An 11,296-nucleotide genomic window follows, 5' to 3' on the forward strand; every position below is an offset into this window, starting at 1 on the left:
CTTAATTATGTACATTTGGAATTAATTGCCAATTTATGAAATTTAATTTATCTTCTTAAAACAGTTTCGAGAGAGTTGCAAATAATATTTCAAATGAAAGCTTTTATTTCTAGTAAATCTCCAATGTTTTCAATTATCAAAACCACTCCTCATTATAATCCAACTTGAGAATCTCTGCCCTAGAAGGATACGCGCGGGGAATTTCGTTCGGGAAGGACACTTTCATAGTGCATTTGTCGGCTCGAGTTTCGGTGCTGGTGCTGGAATGTGTTTTACATTGTTTATCAAACTTTCCCTGTCATCATTATGCTGTTCCTGTTCGGGTGCCGATGTACGCAGACTATTTGGAGCAGATGTCGCAGCTGGTGAAATATGGCGCATTCTGTTCCGATCGGCAAACCCCACCGACGGTAGTTTCCGGGGGGTGGGAACCATTTTGGAAGAATTAAATGGTAAATTCAACATAGAGTACGTAAGAAACGTACACAAACTATACTCTGGTTTCATTAAACAAATGTAAACAAATGAAACAAAAGTGGTATAGGCGTGCATCAGAAACAACACAAAAGAACGGAAACAATATATGAAAGATTTTTTTTTAATTTTAAATATTTCTTTGCAAAATGTGTTTCCTAACCGAAAAGAGGCTCGAATGAATCGTGAACGGTACAACTTCCCCGAAGAAATGCGTCGAAACATTCCTTCACCCTTCGCCAGGCCGCGTTGAAGAATGCACCACACTTTAGTTAAATGCAACGACGCAGAAAGGATCGACAGTGTTTGCAAAAGGCTCCGGAATACGCCCGTTGCATTTCAGTCTCACCACTCCCTCCCTCCTTTCCCACAACTCATCTGCTCATCCTCTTCAACGCCGGAACAACGCATACGGTTTGCCGAATGTTCGACATCGGCCTGGAAAAGTCTGTGAACATGATCTGTTCTGGGGGGGAGAGAAAAAACATATAGAAATGATTCTTCCCTCAGGCATGGGTAGACTCTCTTCCGTGGATGCACATTACCGATTCGGCTCCATGTGGGAGATGTTTCTTGCTCCCGTTTCCAACCTTCCGAAAGTTGAATCTTCTGTAGGTGGCAGACTCGAAGCAACCCAACGACCCACCAAGCCGAGACAAGGTGGCTTTTATCTCCCCGCGCGCCTTTGAACCGGCATTACACGTCGGATTTTTTGGGTACATTTTTCGCATTTGTTTCCTCTTTTTACTGAAAATCGCTTAGGGATGCATTCAAAATTCAACAGGAGTCTGTCGTGGGGAAGCATAAGAGTTGGGTGATCCTACTTTCTTCGAGGAACAAACTGTAAGTGTTGCCACATGCGGCGTGATGCATTTGGAAAAAGTAACATTCAATTCCTTCAAAAACATTTAATGAACCGTGAAAAGTTTGAGAACTGAACAGATTGTTTTGCGAAAGTTTTTTCCAAACAACTCTTCGTGAAGATAGCCAATTGAAAGAACAAAAAGTGATTGGATCCGTTGCATAGCAACAGCCGCAACGTTCTCTAGAAGCCATCGGGAAATTCTTCAAGCCTCTCTAAGGATGCATTGCACCATTTTCCCTTTTTCACCCCCTTAGGCAGGACGGGATGATACAACATGAAATATGTTCCGGTGCATTCTGTGTGCCCTGGAATAATTTATTGCGTCTCGGCGACGTCTGGGAAAAGGGAACTCGTCATCGACGCGGTGGGTGGTGGGAAGGTGTGTGGTTGCTTTCGAAAGAAACCTCCTTCCTCTTTCCCCTCCCCGGGGGTGTCGGCCGACTCAAAGGGAAAATCAATGATACCACTTTTTTGCTCGGCATTCCGGGAGTACAACACAGCCCGGTGCAGCAGTTTGAAAGGTGTGTATGAAGATATATTGAAGTGCCAGGCTGAAGAAGGAATAGTTGCATAACGCATGACTAAGCAAACCGTCACGTACGGTTTCTTTTGAAGCATACCAGTGCAAATATGGAACGCTTCAGCAGGCGCTCAAATTGGGTACGCTTGAACGGAATAATGGTGAATCTATCAACCCATTCGTTGTTTAAAGGAAAAATACTATGAACAACTGCTTGATTTAACATATAGAAATTGTCTTTAAATAACCAGGCGCCTCCATCGCTCGAATATGTGCAAAACTGATCTGCTCCGATTTTTTTTATATTTGTTGTATTCAGTAAAATTGTTAAGAAATAAAATAAATGGTTTAGAAACTATATTGCGTGACTCTAATTAAGGTGTAAAGAATTTCCAAAGAGATACCCTGATGTCCAATCACAATCTTATACAGATTGAAATAATTTGTCAACAACCAGTTGATCATGGCTGTAAATATAAAACTGTATGTTTTTATGTTTAGTGGGTTGTGATTTATTTTCCATTTACTTACATTCAAAACCCCATTGCAGTAAATTTACAAATTAAACGGCTATATTACACCTCAGGCTCGACCTCGTACAACGCTCCCCGTGTGTGGGTGTGTGTGTGTGTGTGTCGAAAGCAACATGTAGCTAAAATAGCAAAACTGCTGAATGCTAACGAGTGTGCAACCGATGGCGCTCGGTGGCGAATGAAAATGAAACCATCCTCCCGGGGTCGTTCGGTTTTATGGAAATCCTGGCACTTGTTGTGCCGCTGGCACAATCAAATCGAGCGAATTCAATTGCAAAAGTTAACCGAATGCCAGCGGAAAACGCGACGTAGCTCCCGTTGGCAAAAGCGGTTGGCCAGGCCAGGTCGAGGTTTTGTGCGCCATTTTACGGTGAAAGTTAGCACGCAGCGTTGCACAACCGATGGCCCTTGGGTGGGTAAATGTAAAACGCACTCATCTAGCAATTTCAGTTAGCCATTTTTTCCCTCCCGAGATCCGGAGGGAAAACCCATCAGGATTTAGCGTTCGTTGAATGAGAATGAATTTACAGCACTTGTCACAAAGTAATAGGAAAATCAATGCGAATACCGGCTGGTTCGCACATTTTCCAAAAGTACCGGGAGTGACATCGGATGCTGGGAAAACTATTACTCCCATTTCCACCCGATCGGCGCCACAAGCGAGGGTAGAAAATTGGCCAAACGGTTCGAAAGTCAAACATAAAACTTAAATCTGACTCCAATGCTAGCGGAGGTAAGCGAGATGGAAATGGAAAAATTCGGCACTTTTTGGGACGAATGTTGAAAAAAAAACGTTCTCCTATCCTCATCCACAAAACACCGCGTCATTGCAGCGTGTCCCCAGCTGAAATAGAAGACCCCGCGGTGGGTGCGAAATTCCGTTTTCTCGATTGACACTGGAGCACATGGCATTTGAAACTTTCACCATCCCGAAAACGCTATCAGTGTCCCAGAAGATCTGTCCCCCAAAAGCGCCGCGAGGGGCGAGGGAAAGGGGCAAGCGCGCGGGGCAATTGCCATTGACATTTTTGGGATTCCTTCTCGTGGTGTTCTGTATCATTCAGTTCACACCGGATTTCGTTGGGCATTGGCGTTGGGCACTTGAAATTGGGAAAAGTTTTGCAGTCGCTTCGAAGCAAAACCGACATTTTCCCGGCCGAGGGAATGAATTTTTTCGTCCAATGAATCGCTAGTTTACGCTGAGTCGGCATTTTGCTTCATTTCCCAGAACCTGTTTTCCAGTTTGGAAATAGTTGACCGGGCGTCTTTTGGGCAGCAACCACTTGTAACAGAGAAATAATGAGGTTAGTTGGACATTTTGCTTCTGAAAATTGGGTTTCAAATAAAATCCAGCGCCAATCTCATGGTTTTTTTCATTCTTATGGAAAATTTAAAATCGTCTGCAAACTAATTTCACTCCCTCAATCAAGCAAATCATACCAAATGCAATCACGCGGAATATGGGAGGACTTCAAGTTAATAGAATATTTTACCACCAACGGAAAGTCCGAGTGACGAACCCGGTTTAATCCCGGAACCAACGCGTTTCCCTTTGATGTTGGCCGTCTAACTTTAATTTAACTTTTCACTGACGTCAAACCGCTCCGTACGGTGAGCTTTTCGTCGGGCTTTCCATAGAACCACCCCGTTGACCACGAAGCGATGGGCGAATGGAAGAATATTAAAATTTCTCCGGCAGCCCGAGTTCCGCCTTTCCACTCTTTCCCCGCCGGGGTGGTACCGCGAATTCATGATGGGCAATTGGCATAAATTCAATATTCCTTCACCGAATGATTCCGCTTTCCGGTCGGTGGAAAATTTATTCACTCCGCCAGCGCCATGAATCGTAATCCGGACCCGAGCAGACCGAAATGGCGGAAATCACAATCAACCCTCAAACATATTGCGCGCGATTGTGGGAGAATGGACCGTTCTATCATTTGCTGGCCAGCCCAGACCACACAGGACGTAGGGCAGGTTCATCGATCAGGAAAGGTATTTTATTGGACCACTTCCCAACATTTGTAAGTACTTTTGCCAACCGTTTTATTAGACTTCTGGTTCGCCGCTTTGCTGGTATCCGGTGGGATGGAGTTGATGTTCCTTCTCCTTATGCTGATTTCCTGGACGTGAAAGTATTTAATTTATTTCATAAAGTTGATCCAAGTTTCGGTAATGATGAGAAATTGGAGCCTTTCTGAGGAATGATAAACAAAATCAGTTTTATGTCGCGTGGTGCAAACTCCGCATCGTCACACAATCAAGTTTAGGTCTGAAAAACAACGCACAAAATCGGCGGCCCAATCATTCTAACTTCATTTCGACAAAACCCTAGAATCCAATCGGTTTGTATCCATTTATATTTGAAAACATCACTCGCAGATTGCGTGCGCGTTGCGGGTTCGCTTTTCACGCAGTCATTTCATCTGTTGTTTGTTGTTTGTGCGGGTTGAAGGTAAAAAAAATCGCTTCTCCCCGGGTAGGCAGCTTCCACGAAAACATTTGCCTGCGGCACGTACCAGAAAGCCACACACGCAGCCAGGTGACGGGAGTTTGCAGCAGCAGCCCCCAAAAAGTTACGCCATCGTCAAAGCCACAAAAACCGATTGGAAAACATCGTCGGTGGAACGTCGAATGGCGCCCGGGAGCGGCCCGATTCGCTCTTGATTCGATCGGGAATAGGAAGAAAAGTCATTTACGGTATCGTTCCGGCCAGCCTGCGGGAAATTCCGTTGCTCGTCAAGCGTATCGTTTCGGTTGCGAAAAGACAAAAATAAAATGAGGAACTCACTGGCCCACAGCTTCCGTCGTTCTAAATTGTGTGTAGTATTGCAATTCCGTCCACACATGGGGACGGGAGGCATGTCCATTTGCAGGTAGTCTAGTTTAGCAGCAGTGGACAACACTTGCCGCACTGATTGATGACAAACGCACGTATCGGGAAGAGAACTAAAGTGAATTTGGTTTGCAAAATAAATAAATTGGAAAACACGAAATCCATCTCGACAACATATCCATAAAAGGGTAAATTGTATTGAAAAACTTGTTGAGAAGCAATTTTGTTGAATGCATATTTTTCAAATCATTTTAAAATATCATTTACGTCAAAAACAACTAATTTTCATATCGATTGTAATTATTGAAAAATATTGGTTTTTAGATGCATGTAAAACAGCGGAGAAATTTTGCATAAAACATTTACACGCACAAAAGCACACAATTATGTTCAACGTCATCGCTTTTCCAGCTTCCCAGCTTCCCAAACTTTTGAACATCCTGCCCAGACTGACGTCGTGGTTCAATTGTTTTATTTTGTTGTTCTACCAGGGAGCTTGCATAGGTTCAACAGATCGTACAAGAAGGAAGAGGAGCTGATTTTCCACTCCATACAACATCGAACACTTTCAACAGCAACAACCGTTGGGTAAAATTTCCATAGCCCCGCTTTTCACAGTGGGGTGGGTTTTAACTTTTTGTTTTCACCCATTTGTGCCACCGTTTGAACCTCCAAACTTTCACATTCGATCAGCTCGGATCGCCTTTCAAAATGGCTAACCAATACCGATTGGCCCCCCGAGGTCCAGCAAGAGCGGGGGGGCTCGCAAGGCTCGCGTGGAAGCAGGTATAACTAATTCATTTCCTTCCCGTTAATCAACCGGAAAAGTTTTCCGGTATGCCCCGTAGTGCGCTTTTCCTCCAGCGGATGCAAAACGCAAGGAGCGAAGGGAATGTTGTTGTAATTGATTTTATTAAAAAGTTTCCCCTCGGAACGGAACGGTGGCCAAAAGTGCGCCGGATCTAAGTGGAAAAAGAATAATAAAGTGCGCGTCGAACAATGGCCGGGCAGAGTGTGCTTAACATAAAATCAATTACATTATTCGTTCTCGGGAGCAGCTCAGCTTTTCAACAAAACCACTAACCGGTTAGGGTTTAGGGTAATGGTACATGCTTCCGGTAGATGGTAAAATGATGAGCTTCCAGTAGCAAGAAGTAGTTAAACGTAATAATGGCGTCCGAAATAGTTTAAAATGTTCACCCGGGATTACAAAAAACAACATCGACTCGTGGAAAATCCACCCTATTCGGAAGGATCATCCTGCGCAGCCCGAAGTTGGCTAGTTGGGAAACTCTCTGCCACTGCCTACTTCACCAAAGCGCCTGCTTCGATCCTCGCGAAGGACCATCACCAACACACGCATCAGCGGAGTCCGAAACACGATAAATGGTTGGCGAAATTTTAATGGAATATGCAAATTGATTATGGAGTAAACTAGATTCAACTATCGCTTGTTGTTGTTTTACTCGGCTCTGCACACTTTCCGTGAAAACCGCATTTAGCATTTTCCCACACACACACAAACACACACATAGAGATGAATCTCTCGCGCCACCGAAAAGGGTTTTCCATTGTTTCTTGCACTTTAATGAACCGGCTGCGTCCGATCCGACGCAAGAGATGACGACCATGGTGATGATGATGATGATGATGATGTTGCCGTTGGTGATGGAGATTGAGTGGAGGTTGCTGTGTGTGTGTGTGAATGTGCACTCAGTGTTTTGGCGCTGTGTTTCGCAAATTGTAAAGGTTAACCGCACAAAAGCAAGCTTTCGCACGCCCGAGTGCTTTTTGGACTATTTAGCTTGCACTCTTTTTTTTCTCCTTCTCGCTACTGCTCGCTAGCGCACAACTTTTCCAGGGTTTTCCGCACCTACCTAAATACGAGTGGTTATCAAAATGCAAATTTGATACTGCCAACAATGGGTGCACTAATTGGAAAGCCGGGCCTGAGCCAAAAATGTTGACGGGCACGACTTCAATGGGCGGGTTTTAATCAAACTTTACTCCCGCTCATACCCTCCCTCGCGGGGGGTGGTAGTGTGAGGAGTTTTCCGGAGCATGGCTTTAAAGGACTTTATTTTTCAATTCGTTTAAACAACCCCGGGAGGAGAATTCGTTTTTAAGTAAGTGTTGCTTGCCAACCGTGAAATGCGTTCTCTCGAAGGACACGAAATAAAACCAACCGTTTCTAGCCTTTGTTTGTGACGGAGTCTGTCTGGGAACAGCAAAAAAAAAATCCTCGAATCGTAAACTTACAGCCAGATTCTCAACAAGTCAGCATTAAATCGGCCCCTGGCTGGAGGGCAGCGTTTGCAGTTTCCTTTACGGTAAGACGAAGAAACGGCTTCGGAGTGTTAGCAATTTCTATAATGCATCGTGCGATCTGTTCGACGATAAATTATTCAATTTGTTGCAGTTCTGGTGGGAAAACACTTCCCCTCTCGTTCCTGCTGCCTTGGGACTGCACGAAAGACTGAAGACTGAAAAAGTGGGCACATTGTCTCGAGTCTAGACGCAAAAACAATCCTTCCATTCGGTTTGAAGTGATTTAATGTGCTGTAAGTTGAAGCTGACAGCATCATTTTCCACAAAGGATATAAACTTCGAAACAACAATTTAATATGATGATTTTATTTTAAAACAAATCTATAACTTCTTGATTTTGTAATTTTTAATGCATAACAAATTGATAATAAAAAGGCTTATCCAAAACATCATCATGAGAATGTATTTAATAACACAAAATACGAAAACAGGACTATGTTTCAATTTACCATATGAATGCAGTTCCAAATTAATCCCATCTCAAACCGGATAATACACAAAGCCCTGGATTGTTTCAATTTCCTATAACCGTAAACCGAACGCCTTTCCCCCGGAACTGTACAAACACTCTCGAGATTGATATTTGATGCAACAGCACATGGTTTAGTGCAATCAAATTAGTTCGTAATCCCGATCCCTGTGAGTGCTTCACTTTGATTACTAATACCTTTGCCACGTAGCAAAATGTAGTTGGCATGAGGCTTGATTGGGTGCAAATTAATGCACCGATCGTAACCATTGAATATCCTCACCGTAAGCAAACGAGTGTTGGTATATTGAACGGTTGTGAGACTGATAATTTCATCCACAAAACACTCAAATGCGAAGGTCGGTTAGGTTCAGTTCGAAGGAAAGACTGTGATTTTATTTTTCCCCCCAAATAAATCATTATTGGTATGGTATATCAAAGTCAATGAGGACCGATTTCCAGGACATCGAAATGAAAAATCGGGAAAATACCGGACAATTTAATCTGCTAGCAATTTCGGAATGGCGTCGGAAAAGCGAAACGTATACTGACACCTGATGCAGGTGTTGTTGCATCCTGGTGCGCAGAAAATGGGGACCCCATTTGGAGAACCCCTCGTTGAGCCAAATTGATAACGGTCCTTCTTCTGCAGCTGGCAGACTGGCTAGGATGTGTTCCCATTCCCCGTTTTCCGCAGTCACAGCAAGCCATGATTCGAACGATTCGCGTACTCGGACGAACCTACCAGAAGAAGTTGGCGTCTGTCAGGATTAATAGTTGCACAATTAAATCTCCATTTGTCATTTCGACGGAAACCCCAAACCCCCACCCCCTGGTGCTCCCCGTCCGTCCGTGGCGACTGTCGGGCAATTAGGGACAGCAGTATCAACCTGCCCCAAAGGCCGCCGGTTACGGGCGAGAGGCTGGATTAAAATATCTGCCATTTCGCCTGCGAGCGACATCGTTATTTATTTGGATTAAAGTGATTTTCCTTTGGACCCAGCCCAGTGGTGGAAAAATTGCGTCGAAAGGGAATTTATCAAAGCGCCATCCCGCATCCCGACGGTCCCGGCATGTCTGGCCGTCAAACTTCTCGGAATTGTGTGTGTCGTCTGCTGGCATTGAAACGTATGCTAAACACCCAAAACAACTGTCACATGCAGCTCACCTTAGCTGAAAGCAAACAAAATGTTCCTTGTATTAGTCTCGTCCTTTTGGGAGCATCATTGCGATGATTAATGGAACTCCCGAAGGTGTCAAGCGTTGGAAGAACCGCCCAGTTCCACATGCAACAGTTTCATCTTATCGCAGCCTGAGTTCTGAGCGTCTTCTTCAGCAACGTCTTCCTCGAATGGAAAGTTATTAAATTATGTACTGCCTTTAATCGCATCCGTGCGTCCTTGATTCGGGATTTTTCCACCATTTGAAAATCCTCTCCGGAACGATTTAAAAAGTAAGTCCCAGTGCCCGGGATTTTGAATCAATATTTGATTCATCGCCATTTGCTCGCACAACTAATCCACCTTATTTTCTCCTTCTGCATCGCTTGCAATCGGATTGCGAGCCGCAGACGCGAATCGGAAAGATAAGCCCTCGCCGTTGCGATATTCGTGCTTTATCGCCATTCGTTGTTGTTTGCTCGTTCTTTGGCATGTCCACCGTGTGATGTTGCCCCGTGTCAGCACAATCTCCACCACTTCCCTCCGCCGGAACTGGCGAAGGATAAATCGATGTCGTGATAGCGCGAAGTAATTAATTTCTGGATAATTTATGATCTAGACTACATCCCCCCACCCCGTTGGTGGGTTCTGCCGACTGACTGGTTTTTAAATGATGAAACCGAAAAATTGATAAATCCCTCTTCAGTGCCGGCCCAACCACCAACCGGTGTCGGAAGGGAACCACGGATCTCTACACCGACTCTTAATCTCCGAATGTACATAAATTTTAATCCAATCCATCATTCGTCGGCGCGTCCAGTAGGATGCACGCAAGGCCTCCCATTGAACCAACCCCAGTGAAATGGTTGTGGTATGCGAAGGGTGGTTGCTCAGGGTTTTTCCCCCTACCGTTCGGCCGGGAGGATTTATTCCCTTCTTGTTTTTCCGGGCCAGTACCCAACGGCTAAAAACCGTTCCATCGCGCCGGATTGTTCGGAATCGAATTTTCACGAAGGGATTCAAATGGGAAACATCTGAAAAATGGTGTTCATGAAATTCATATTCATAAGCTAATCATAATAAATAAAATCTAAACAAACGAGGGACGCCCGAGGATGAGATATTCGAAGGCTATTTTCAGCTCAGTTTTCACTCCCTAGAAACATCCTTTATGGTAAGTCAGACAGGATACCATATAACTTGAAGTCAGCGTTTCCATAGATACGTTTTCCAACATAAAAGCAGGTGTTTGCATTAAAATTGTAATATTTTCCATTTGAACTGTAGAAGGCTTTGAGAAAGCAGGCAAAAGTGCTACAAAATGCGTTCCTCCCTGCGGAACTAAAGACTTACCACTGGTCGTTATCGGTTTATTTGTCGTGTTTTGGACAGACCACACTTCAGGAAAACCGCCGCAACCGAGCGTCGCGTGGCTCGGACGCCAAAGTGGCTCATTAGCCCATCACTCATCGGCATCGGCAGCAGATTAATGGCATAAACTTGGCGCGCAAGTGGGTGGAAAAGTTCACCTTTTCCACCGGCGAAACAACCACTCGGCGATCGATAGCGTTTGAGGCTTAGCTGAGGGTTCTTTTGCAGCACTTTGTCCTGCATTTAAAGGTGGTCGGTTTCTTTAATCTTTCGACGAGGAGTAACTTTTCCAAAGGTCTTTTTTAAGGCGCGCTCGCGTAACTTTAATTGAAAATTCAAAACTCATTACGCGTTGATAATGGTGGTCACGTGTCGCCCGTACTGTCGGCTTTAAAAACGGAAACTCGTCGGCAAAAAGGGGGCGCGTTTTCGTCCCGGCCGAAGGGGGAGGGAATTCCAGCGAATGAAAAGCCAGCGAGGAAAGAATGCTGCAACGAGCTGGTTCAAATCAGGGTGGTCTTTTAGCCGACATCAATCAAAATGAAGTTATTTTCTTTGATGCTTAGATTTCACTAATGTTCGACACGAATTGTAGGGTTTTGTGTTTTACGCAGCGCAACGATTAAACAGTGTTATCGCTTGCATGTTTTACATAATCATTTAATTTAAAACTGATGTTGGAGTGGAAACCTAAATTGTATCTATTTTGGTACAAGTAAATATTTAAATTTTCTTTTCAA

Source organism: Anopheles coustani, chromosome 2 (assembly GCF_943734705.1).
Source record: "Anopheles coustani chromosome 2, idAnoCousDA_361_x.2, whole genome shotgun sequence".
NCBI lineage: Eukaryota > Metazoa > Arthropoda > Insecta > Diptera > Culicidae > Anopheles > Anopheles coustani.